At 38.2% G+C, this 12,605-nt stretch overlaps 1 protein-coding gene across 7 annotated transcripts in view; it reads right to left on the bottom strand.

The window, feature by feature from the left end:
- Nucleotides 1–12,605, bottom strand: part of KLF12 (KLF transcription factor 12) — a 527,148-nt gene that overhangs the window by 71,648 nt on the left and 442,895 nt on the right. The gene's annotated exons all lie outside the window — the stretch shown is intronic.

Here is a 12,605-nt window from a genome sequence, read left to right as displayed (position 1 = left end):
GGTTTTGATAAAATCAGAGCTACTATGAGGTTTCTGGCTTGAGTAATTGTGCGGATGGGGAACAGGAAGAAGATCAGGTTTGGGGGATATGGAGGGACTAGATATTTCAAGGGCTCTTCCAACACTAAAGACTTCTCATAGATGTTATTGAGTAAAAGAAATCATAACTTTCCTTGGGGTCTGGCATTTTTAGAAGTGATCAGGTTTGTAAGAGACACAGAATCTAAATACTTAACCCCCCTCAAAACAAAACAAAACAAAAAACCATCAGCACAGTCATCAACAACATTCAGTCAAGTCTCCCATTCAGGACAGGCGTGAGAAGTACACGTGTAAACTCACACACATATTCTCTTCACATTTTCTCCCCTTTCTATGCCAACATGTTTCGCTCTAGTGCTCCAGGAGAGCACAGGAAATACAATGTGAATAGCGCCCCCTGGAACGGTACAATATGGCAGCCTTCAAAAGGGAGACTAGCAAGCCAAATGTAGCAGCATAAGATTTCTGGCTGTCTAGTGTTGCCATGAGTTGGGGGCCGACTTGAAGGCAGCTAACGATAACAACAACCACAGGCTTCTACATGAGGGAGGCTTTTACGCTAAAAAAAAAAAATGTCCTAACAAGACAATAAAAAAAAGTTAGTGCTATCTACAGTCAATTCGTCATAACTAAAATGAAAATGGGCCAATTGCCCATTATTCTTGAGGCTGATCAGTATCAGTATCATTTGGTTTGAGGTTTTAGCATAACTTACTGGAGTCTCAGGGTCCCTTCCTCCCAATAGTATTTCCCTGGACTCTCCCTCTCATCACAGAGGTTTCTCCTGCTACCTATCCCCTCCTGGGAGACAGGAGAAGAGCACAGCCACACAATTTCCTGAACAATATAGGTTTAGCTGAGCTTCTGAGGTAATAACTGAAAGAAATGGCTTGGATTGTGGAAAAGACATTCTTTCTCAGTCAGGTGATGATTTCCAAATACCTGAGATTGTATTGTACAGGAGGAAAACTCCAATCACTTAACATAAGCTTTTATGATCAATAACAAAGCTAATGTTCGCAAAAATGGAAAAATCCACCAGGGTCAACAAAACGTCACAGGGAATACTGGCACATTACAATGAGGCGTGGGGGTATATTTTCATAGGTGGGACGAGTCTAGTCCCCCCTAGAGGTAGAGACTGAATCACTTGGCTGTATTTTAGTTTTCTGATTATATCACAGCAATGTCTACTCTAGATCATTTTATAAAATGAATCAACTTTTACCTCTAGGTGGCAGCAACTTTCTTCTGTTCTCAACATGGTTGCCTTTCTGCCTTTGTTCCCACCTCCATCTAATTCCATACTTCCTTCTCTCTCCCAGATAAATACTTCACAGCCTGTGCAGTTTGGGGAAGATTACTGTAAGCCACTTTCACTCTAAAAAATCAGTCCATTCTTGCAGTTAAGCTAAAGGGTAAGCTACAGGGTTCTTAAAAGAATATAAAATAATTCAGGTCTAAAGTTAAAAATAATAGAAAGGTATTTTCTTTCTTTCTCCATACCTGTCAGCTGCAAACTCTAAGAAAAACAACGTTTCTTTTTCACTATAGACCTCTGAGGAAAAAAGACAATGAGTAGAGGAATGGAAAAGTAGATGGAATTGGAGAGGTTTGTGTTTTTACAATAATGTTAATTTAATCCTGTGGGTGATTTAAATCATTGTTTTCCTATAGGGTACAACCTGCTGTGTATACTTATGAGGAGTCCTGGTGGTGCAGTGGTTACGAGCTAAGGCTGCTTATCAAGAGACTGGCAGTTCAAATCCACCAGCTGCTCCTTGGAAACCCTACGGGGCAGTTCTACTGTGTCCTGTAGGGTCGCTATGAGTCGAAGTGACTTGACGGCAATGGGTTTTTTGGTTTTATACTTATGAGGGCTCTCCAAATAGATTATAGGATAGAAGAGAAGATTTAATTATCACACAAAATTGAGAAGAGAGAGAGAGAGTTGTCCTTCTGGTTTATCTGGCCTTAATGGAAACAGAGGTAAACTGGCTGCATCTATATCCTAAAAAGCTTCCATTCTGCTTAGATGTGACATGTGCTCCTTCTGGAACACATATTTACCTACTGTATCGAACCACAGTCCTACCTAAACATATCCACATGCTCAGAATTCTAAGTTGTTAGAGTTAAGAAGGATCCAAGGGACTTGAAATAAATTATAGCCTCGTTTGAGGTTACAGTGAGTGAATGGATCATTTAGGTGCTAGGAAAGAGATTCCTTTTAGGTAAAGATAAAATCTGATTGTGAGCTAATACCTAGGGTTTATGAAGCACTTTCTTTCAAGGTGATACTATGATGAGTATTATCTCTTTGGCACTCTTCACAAGACTAACTTGAACAGTTTGGGTCAGACAACATTCATTTATTCATTTAATAGAAATATTGTAGTGTAGGAAGTATAAAGATTAAATTAGTATGTGACAAACTTATACCAGAACCCAAGCTTGCAGACACAAGCTGTATGCATTTCACTGGGGTTTCCTCTGTTTTCTGACTTTTTCATATATCTTTTCACAGTAAGTATATAAGTTTCATCTTGAATGCTGAAACTTTAAATATGTCATTCAAAGTAGAATTCCTGGGGAAATTAATGGTTAGAGGTGATTAGGATCAATCTGTAAGATTCAAGGAGAATGGAGTCTGTTTTGACTAAACATTCTTCCTACGCTCTGTTCAATAACCAAGAGTGAGACCTGAAAGAAATCACTTATTTTAGTTACTAGTGGTTAAGTTCCTTTACTATCCAAAATACAATAAGAAATAATGGCCACAGAAGAATAGCATTAAAGTTCATAATTCAGTGACAGCTTCTAGTTCATTGGACTGTTGGGCACATTGATGGTGCTAGCGTTATAAAGATTAGTGGCAACTGTTTTTCAGTGTGCCTGATACTCTTCTCATCACTATTTGGCACCATTTTCCTTTAGAAAACTACCCCTTCTTCATTACATGTGGTCTTAGCAGGACTGTTCACCAAGTCACTCTGCCCTCTCTTTGAACAGCTAATACCTGGAGCTGATTTGGGCCCTATACCTGGAAGGCTGTGCATTAAATGCTGCTCCTGGACCTGTGTGCTACCCCAGTTCATGTGTTACCTGAGACCCAGTTCCTCTGCTTTTCCTTGAACTCCTTGACCTACCTCATGTCCTTTAAATAAATTACAGTTTGTTTAAGCTGGCCAGTCAGTTAGTTTCCATTGCTTCCAACAAAACAATGCCACCAGCTAAAGAGGATTCAACTAATGAAAATTTAGACAGAGATAACAGCTACAAGTAGACAGTGGATTCCAGCAGGGTTCTCCGCCCTCTGGGTACTTATTAGCTGTGGGCTTAGGGCCCCTGGGAGGCACAAAGGGTTTGTACTTGGCTCTAACCTTAAGGTTGGCAATTCAAATGCACCCGATTGTGCCATGTTAGAAAGGCTTGATGATTTACTTCCATAAAGATTACAGCCAAGAAAACCCTATGGAGCAGTTCTACTCTGTCACATGGAGTCACTATGAATCGGAATGGACTGGACATTCATACTGAGTTGGTTTAAATTTTTTTGATAAATAATATACCAAGCACTATTAGTCTCTTAAAACTGATTAAAAGAAATACATTAATTATGAGAATACTGGATGTACCTTAGATCATCTAGTGCCGTATCAAGAAATGTAATACTCCACTTTAATGAAATTATTAATAAACTTTATGAAAATCTGGTGGACAATTAAAAATTACAGATGAGAATATATTTGATTTTAAAATTGCTAGTTCATTGTCCATGTATATTTGGAGAAATCTCAATGGCTAGAAAGATGATTATTGCCAGTATGACTGATAGATGAAAACAGGAAAATTATAGGCACACTGAACATTCTTGCAGGGGAATCTCCTAAAGATTTATTGTTCTGAGCAGTACTCTTAACATATTTGCAAGCACATTCAGATTTTTGATTATGTCCCAATCTTCGTCATTATTTTTTCAAAGATACATTTACAAGACAGTTCTAGTTTATCATTGATAGTCAATATTTTAGCCCAAATATATCCACTGAAAAATACTATGAAAGACTAACAAAGAATCTAGCTTCTCTAGATACGTATAAAAATAAGATCTTTCTTCATTTTAATTTGATGTGTTAATTACAACATAACTTGTACTTGTACTATTATAGTTACATATTTTTCCATACTGGGTCATAGTTTTGCTTTTTCTCTGCATTATTCAGTAGCACCATTAATCCAGAGAAACAGCTTTCTGAGTGTCTCACATGATTTGGGTGTTGCTTGGAAAAAATGGAGGAAGATATATTTAATGACTCCACATCCCCTTGTTCTTCACATTTCATCACAACATGACCATTATTTAAAGTGTTACATCTCAGCAAGTTTAGTAAGGAGGGGATTGCAATGGAATTGTTGTTAATTGCCATCAAGTCGATTCCAACTCATGGAGACCCTGTGTGTCAGAGCAGAAAACTGTGCTCCACTTTTCAAGGCTGTGACCTTTTTGAAGTAGACTGCCAGGACTGTCTTTCAAGATGCCCCTGGGTGGGTTCAAACCTACTGGCTAGTAGTCTAGTGCTTAAAACCATTTGCACCAACCAGGGACACCTTGCAATGGAGAATAACACACATTATACTATTTGAAACATTATACAAATCTGAAATTTAAGTAGCTTTCCCAGAGTCACCCATTATTCCCAAACTGTGTGAGTTTAAAATATCCTTAGCTAAAAAAGTAGCAATTGTATGAAAAATATGCTATAAATCACAAAATTACAAACCAAGTCATTTTGAATACTGAACCAGTATCTCTTGTTCATGCTAAAATTAGTTACTGTAACACAGTTTATTATACCATATCTGGCTACAGTGCTAGGAAGATGCCAAGAAATCAACAAAAAGTATACTGATATGCCCTATAGGTCCAAGTATCAGATTTTCAGTAAGGAACTAATATGGATCTAAGCAGCAGGTTGGTAAAAAAACAAAACACTCATGGACTCTTAATAGAAAAACATCTCATAGAAGTGGTGACCTTATGGTTGAACCCGATCTTACGGCCCTCGTTCTCCTATAATTAAGGAAATAATTGCAGAAAATAATCTACTTCAACTTTTCCCTCAAATCACCTTTATTGTGACTGAAGCAACACTAGAGACAGAATCAGCTGATGCTAATAGGCATGTGAAACACTTTTATTATGGAGGTTTCTTGCTGAAATTCTGGGTAACAGAGAATTTAAGAAAATTAGACCAAAGCTCTTTAATGAGGTCAATTTGAAAGATGATACACAAGTCTGAAGTATATGTAATTGTCAGCAAGCTAATTTGAGGAAGTGGCTGAAGTAATTAAAGAATTTAATAGAAGACACTACATTATAATAATAATAAATAAAAAGGAGTTCACTTTGGAGGGATTTAAGATGTGGCAACACTCTGGAGACACTCCTTTGCATTGGAATTCAGTATGTACACAGAGAACATGCAAACTAGTTCATGATTACATCAACTACAGCCTGTTTTCTGAATCACTTGTTGTCAAACATTGGCGAGAGCATGTTTCCAAACAAAACCTAAAGACAACCTCCTGTTACTTGTTACTTGCCAAGCTGTATACTTTAATAACTCATATGGATTAGAAAAAACACCAGTGCCAAACAATCTGGTAACTGGAAGATTCACATATTAAAGTTCACACATAATATCATAATTACCTGCAGGTCAAGACACAAGGCAGTGGCCTGCTCTGACAGTTAAAACAACACAATCAATATTATCTATAAATAATGAGTGTGCAAGGATATGCCAGATGATGAGTAAACATCTTGGCAGGGACTAACGGCCACATATTGGTGTGGGCAGCAATGTCTTCATTAGGCCTATCCTATTTCTCCCTTCTCTCTCCCCATATCATCAAATCCGATGAGAACTTCCCAGACAAAAGCCTACTGCTTAGCTCTTAATGAATTAAACATCTTATCAAATCCTCCGCATTTCTCTTGCTCTACACACTGGTATATATATGTCATGTAGCAGAAAAACTATCGGACAGGTGTCCAGAGACCTGGGTTTATGTCCACCTCTGATACGTAACCTTTTTTGTCTTTGGGCCTCCAATTCCACTTCTACAAAACAAGGAGGTTAAACTAAACTTGATAATCCTTGGGCTTCCTTTACAGCTTTGAAACTGATGACTACTACATTTGGAAATGCTGTCCCTCCTTAAATGCATAGTCTGGGTTGGTCCTATGTCAGATTCCTGAGAGATTAAAAAGGTTTAAACAAGAAGGAATGTTCTTATTTGTATAACAAAAATCCTACTGCTTATATCTCTCAAAAATATCCACAAAGTCATGTCTAACGTTTACAACTATACGCATAAAAATATTTAAGTACACTGAGCACTGCATATCCAACAACAAAACATTAAAGTGTGAAAAGGCTATTTCTGCCCTCCACAAAAATCTGTAAAACAGAAAATTTCCATATCCAAATGTGAAATGTGATTCACAACCAGAATGCATAATCTGCATAGATACTCTATTAAAACTGGATCATTTTTGTGTGTATCTCGTAAAACCCCGTTGCCGTTGAGTTAATTTCGACTCGCAGGGACCTTATAGGGCTTCCAAGGAGCAGCTGGTGGATTTGAACTGTCATCCTTTTGGTTAGCAGCCGAGCTCTTAACCACTGCACCTTTTATGTGTATAAAACCACAAAAAAAAAAAAAAAAAAAAAAAAAAATGCCATCTAGTCGATTCTGACTCTTAGTGACCTTATAGGACACAGCAGAACTGCCCCATGGGGTTTCCAAGGAGCAGCTGGTGGATTCGAACTGTTGACCTTTTGTTTAGTAGCTGGGCTTTTAACCACTATGCCACCAGGGCTCCTTTTTGTATATATAGGTACCTTAAATCTCAGGCATGTTGGTAAGAAATAAACCACAATTCACATGGGCTGTGGCAGCATACAATTGGTTAAAGAAGAGAAATTATTCTAGTTTGCTGATGACAATTCCTATTAATGCTTTATTTTTTATGTCATCATAGAAAGAAAGTTCCCGTTATATGACACCCACTGCCACTGTTATGTAACAGCCCTAAATGGATGTTTTAGGGGCACAGCACAACCACCACCATCATCATCACAACAACGTATGCCCAAGTCCTTTAAAACGTTAGGAATGGGGTAGGTTGGAGGGAGCAGTGTAGAGGAGAGAAGAAAAGGTGAAAAGTTCAAGGTGACCATATACTAATATGTATGTCTTCAAAATACACTGATCCTAGAAATTTTTGAAATTTTAAATCAACTCCAGTATTCAATTCACAGACATTCCTCACCAAACCCCTCCCTGTCCCACCCTAACCAACACATATATACCAAAACACAGTTTCTAGATTTATATATTTGGGAATAAAACAGCCAAGAAGATGACTTGGAAACACTCTGGGGACTTGACACCAAGTAAAAAGATCTCTAAAGAACAAAAAAGTCTGTCTTCATATTCAAGTCTCTAATAAGGTGTGCGTCCGGGTTGTATCCTCTCACCATACTTATTCAATCTGTATGCTGAGCAAATAATCTGAGAAGCTGGACTATATGAAGAAGAACAGGGCATCAGGATTGGGGGAAGACTCATTAACAACCTGCGTTATGCAGACGACACAACCTTGCTTGCTGAAAGTGAAGTGAACTTAAAGCACTTCACAGCCTTCAGTATGGATTACACCTCAACATAAAGAAAACAACAAAATTCTCATGACCGGACCAATAAGCAGTATCATGATAAACGAAGAAAAGATAGAAATTGTCAAGGATTTCATTTTACTTGGATTCACAACCAACACCCATGGAAGCAGCAGTCAAGAAATCAAACAATGCATTGCATTAGGCACATTTGCTGCAAAAGACCTCGTTAAAGTATTAAAAAGCAAAGATGTCACTTTAGGACTAAGGTGCGCCTGACCCAAGCCATGGTATTTTCAATAGCCTCATATACATGCGAAAGCTGGACAATGAATAAGCAAGACCAAAGAAGAATTGACACCTTGAATTACAGTGTGGGCGAAGAATACTGGATATACCATGGACTGTCAAGAGAATGAACAAACGTGTCTTGGAAGAAGTACAGCCAGAATGCTCCTTAGAAGCAAGGATGGTGAAACTACATCTCACATACTTTGGACATGTTATCAGGAGGGACCAGTCCCTGGAGAAGGACATCATGCTTGGTAAAGTAGAGGGTCAGTGAAAAAGAGGAAGACCCTCAACAAGATGGATTGACATAGTGGCTGCAACAATGGGCTCAAACACTACAACGATTGTTAGGATGGCACAGGACTGGGAAGTGTTTCATTCTGTTGTACGTAGGATTGCTATGAGTCGGAACCAATTTGACAGCATGTAACAACAACAATAAGGGGGTCTTACCCTAAATGGAATAAAATATTTTTTCCTTGTACTTTTATACATAAGAAAGAGTGGCAAATGCTCTATATATTTTACTGAACAAACGAAGGCATGATCACCTCTGCTTATGTCAAATGGCAAGGGAAAGAGGGGAGACTTGATATATAAAATACAAAATAAAATCGACACGGTTGGACTGCAAAGGCTTCAAGAATCCTCCAACCTGCACCGAGGGGAGAGGGGTCCTTACAAACACAGTTTACGTCTGGCCTGGATTACTACCATTGATTAATCGAAAATTACCTGAGTTTTACAATGATCTGATATTCTTTATTCACTTGCAAATCTATCCTGCAAGAAGGTCTTACTGCCCTTCTTTAATTCCTGGGAGTTAGCAGATAGTTATAACAAATCCGGCTCCATATCAGGATCACTTAAGGCCTGGTGGAGGAGCCCTAGTGGCATAGTGGTTAAGGGCTTGGCCTATAACCAAAAAGTCAGCAGTTTGAGCCTACCAGGCACTCTGGGAGAGAAAGATGTGGTAGTCTGTTTCTGTAAATATTACAGCCTTGGAAACCCTATGGGGAACTTCTACTCTGTCTTATAGGGTCGCTGTGGGTCGGAATCGACTCAAAGACTATGGGTTGGGTTAAGGCCTGGTGATCTGATCTCCTCCCTGGATATGTATATTTTTCACCACAACTTCCTTCCATTCCAGCAGGTTTTTTCTGCACTGAACAGCCATTCTTTTCCACACATTTCTTCAGCTCCACTAACAATCTGAATGTGGAATGTATGAAGTATGAATCTAGGAAAACCGGAAGTTGTCAAAAATGAAATGAACGATTGAAGATAGATATCCTAGGCATTAGTGAGCTGAAATGGACTGGGATTGGCCATTCTGAAACAGACAATCATATGGTCTACTATGCCAGAAATGACAAATTGAAGAGGACTGGCATCGCAATCATTGTCGAAAAGAACATTTCAAAATCTATCGTGAAGTGTAATGCTGTGAGTGAGAGGATAAATGTCCATACGCCCACAAGTAAGACGAGCTACTACAACTATTATTCAAATTTACGCACCAACCACTAAGGCCAAAGATGAAGAAATTGAAGATTTTTAACAACTTCTGCAGTCTGAAATTGATCGAACATGCAATCAAGATGCATTGATAATTGCTGGTGATTGGAATGTGGAAGTTGGAAACAAAGAAGGATCAATAGTTGGAAAACATGGCCTTGTGATTAAAACGACAATGGAGGGCTCATGACAGAATTTTGTAAGACCAATGACCTATTCTTTTTCAACAACATGGACAGTGACTATACATGTGTACCTCACCCGATGGAATACACAGAAATCAAATCAACTACATCCGTGGAAAGAGATGATGCAAGTTCAAGCTGAAGCTGAAGGAAAATAAAACAAGTCCAAAACAGTCAAAGTACAACCTTAAGTATACTCCACTTGAATTTAGAGACCATCTCAAGAATCAGACAAGTTATGGGATGACATTAAAGACAAAATACATGAAAAAAGCAAAAGGTCATAATAAGACAAGAAAGAAAGAAAAGAACAAAAGGGATGTCAAAAAAGAGTCTGAAACTGACTCTTAAACATAGAGTAGCTAAAGTGAATGGAATAAATGATGAAGTAAAAGAGTTGAACAGAAGATTTCAAATGGCAGCACAAGAAGACAAAGCAAAGCATTATAATGAAATGTGCAAAGACCAGGAGTTAGAAAACCAAAAGGGAGGAACACGCTCAGCATTTCTCAAGCTGAAAGAACTGAAGAAAAAATTTAAGCCTCAGGTTGCAACTGAAGGATTCTATGGACAAAATATTGAACGATCCAGGAAGCATCAAAAGAAGATGGTAGTAATACACAGAGACACTGTACCAAAAAGAATTGGTCGATGTTTAACCACTTCAGAAGGTAGTATATGATCAAGAGCAATGGTATTGAAGGAAGAAGTCCAAGCTTCACTGAAGGCGTTGGCAAAGAACCAGAATCCAGGAATTGATAGAATACCAATTGAGATGTTTCAACAAACAGATGCAATGCCAGAAGCGCTCACTCGTCTATGCCAAGAAATTTGGAAGACAGCTTCCTGGCTATGTTTGAGATCACTGTTGCAGCCACTGTGTCAATTCATCTCACTGAGAGTCTTCTTCTTTTTCACTAACCCTCTATGTTACCAAGTAGGATGTCCTTCTCCAGGGAATGGTCTCTCCTGATAACATGGCCAAAGTATCTGAGGATGGTACAAGATTGGGAAGTGTTTTGTTCTGTTCTATGGAGAGCTGCTATGAGTCAGAACCAACTCGATGGCACCTAACAACAACAGAGGAAATACTGCCACGTGAGTAAGGCCAGCTGATGTCTCCCCCCATTTTAACATTATTCTAAGAAAAATGCTCCTGAAGAGTTTTAAACCTTCCTTATTCAATAATAAAGACTGGTCTGGTAGCTCTACCACTACTGTTGACATTCACAACCTACAAATGTCATGTATTTCCTATACATAACTTCATGGTAAAAATTCAAGTCTTTTTATCTTTTGCTGAGGTTAAATCTCTCACCTGAACAAATTTTAACTGATTGGAGCACTTGTTAACCCAACTTATCCACCATTCTAATGCCCACATATAATGTCTGTAGATCTAACTCATGTTAGAGAGCCAAGCTAGTGTTGAACTTGGTATCTAATTTTACAAATTATCTTAAACGTCTATTTTTGGGAAGGCAACCATCACTTTCCTTTCCTCTCTATTGCTAGCACGGTTATCTGCACTTTCTGAATTTTCGAGGCCAATGTTTCACAAATAAATCGTGTTTATCACTTTACTAGATACAGATGGTGGGTGACTCACTGGAATTACTCCCAGGCAGGTGATTTAACGTAATTCCATACACCAGCTTCACAGTATTTACTTATGATTCACATTAGTATACCTAATAGAAATTTTAGCTGACTTATGACCAAATAAAGTACACATATTAAATCCATGTATGTTCCTACTGAAGTTAATCAGAAATATCTCCAGGTCAGTGTATAAGGAAACTATTATCTCAACTCTCCAGTTAATGATCTCCTACTAATTCTAGATCTGTACTCAAAATCTTCTTCTCTGGGATGGGTATTTTGACAGTTCCCTTCCCTCCTTTATACCTTCCCCCTTCCTTACCTACCCACCTCAAACTGGGATTATACTTCTTAACGTCTCCTTCTGAACATTATACTATAAATATATCTCTTTAGATCATTATCCACACTTTACTATATATGTGTTTGTGTGATATTATATCTGTATGTGATATATAGAATTATATATATGTGTGTGTGCACACACCTCTCTCCTCAAGATAGTGAGCCCCTTGAGAACAGAAGCCATGTTGTATTTATCTTTCTAATCTAGTGCTTTTGCTTTTTACAGTGCTTGGGACTGTAAAAAACAAATGTTGCTGAATAAATAAAAGCTGAATAATCTCAAGGCTAGTAGTAAACCCTTTTTGTTTGTCATAGATTATTCCTCTGGAGATAAAACTGGTTTAAACTTACTAACCAAATAATGTGCTATGAATTATGTAGAAACGTTATCCTTACTCCAATCCTCGGTAAAGGAAAAGTGAAAAAAAGAGAATTTGTTATTTGCTGTGTTTCACCATTAAGCACTGAGAAAGAAGCCGAAGGAACAGAATCTCATGACTGACAATTCTGTACTCTATCCATTAGCTCAAGCTGTTCACTTGAGCATTTCATATTCTCTGTAATGAAGTTTCTTTCGCACAGTGTGCCTTGTGCTGAGAAGGAATATACAGTCCATGTGGTCAATGAATGAGTCTGATTTTCTCCGTTTCTTCACATAATGACCATCAGCATCATTATGCTCTCACCTTTCCAGGTCTGACAGGGGACAATATGCAAGGTGATTGTGAGAAACCATGAGGGCTGCCCAGTTTGGAGGCAGTGTGTAAGCAAATAGCTATATCCTCCGTGTTCCCTTTCCCTTTCTGTGAAGAAGAAAAGCATAATATTTAACAACAACTCCAAGCTATTGTGAGGGTTAATTAGATTTAACAGAGAAAGGGAGGTGAGCTGATCTGGCACTATTCAAATTCAAAGTATCATTATTTTGTATCTA

This window comes from Trichechus manatus, unplaced genomic scaffold, assembly GCF_000243295.1.
Source record: "Trichechus manatus latirostris isolate Lorelei unplaced genomic scaffold, TriManLat1.0 scaffold00013, whole genome shotgun sequence".
Classification (NCBI taxonomy): domain Eukaryota; kingdom Metazoa; phylum Chordata; class Mammalia; order Sirenia; family Trichechidae; genus Trichechus; species Trichechus manatus.
Note: the sequence above shows the minus strand (reverse complement) of the source record. Positions and strands in the feature narration are given on the sequence as shown.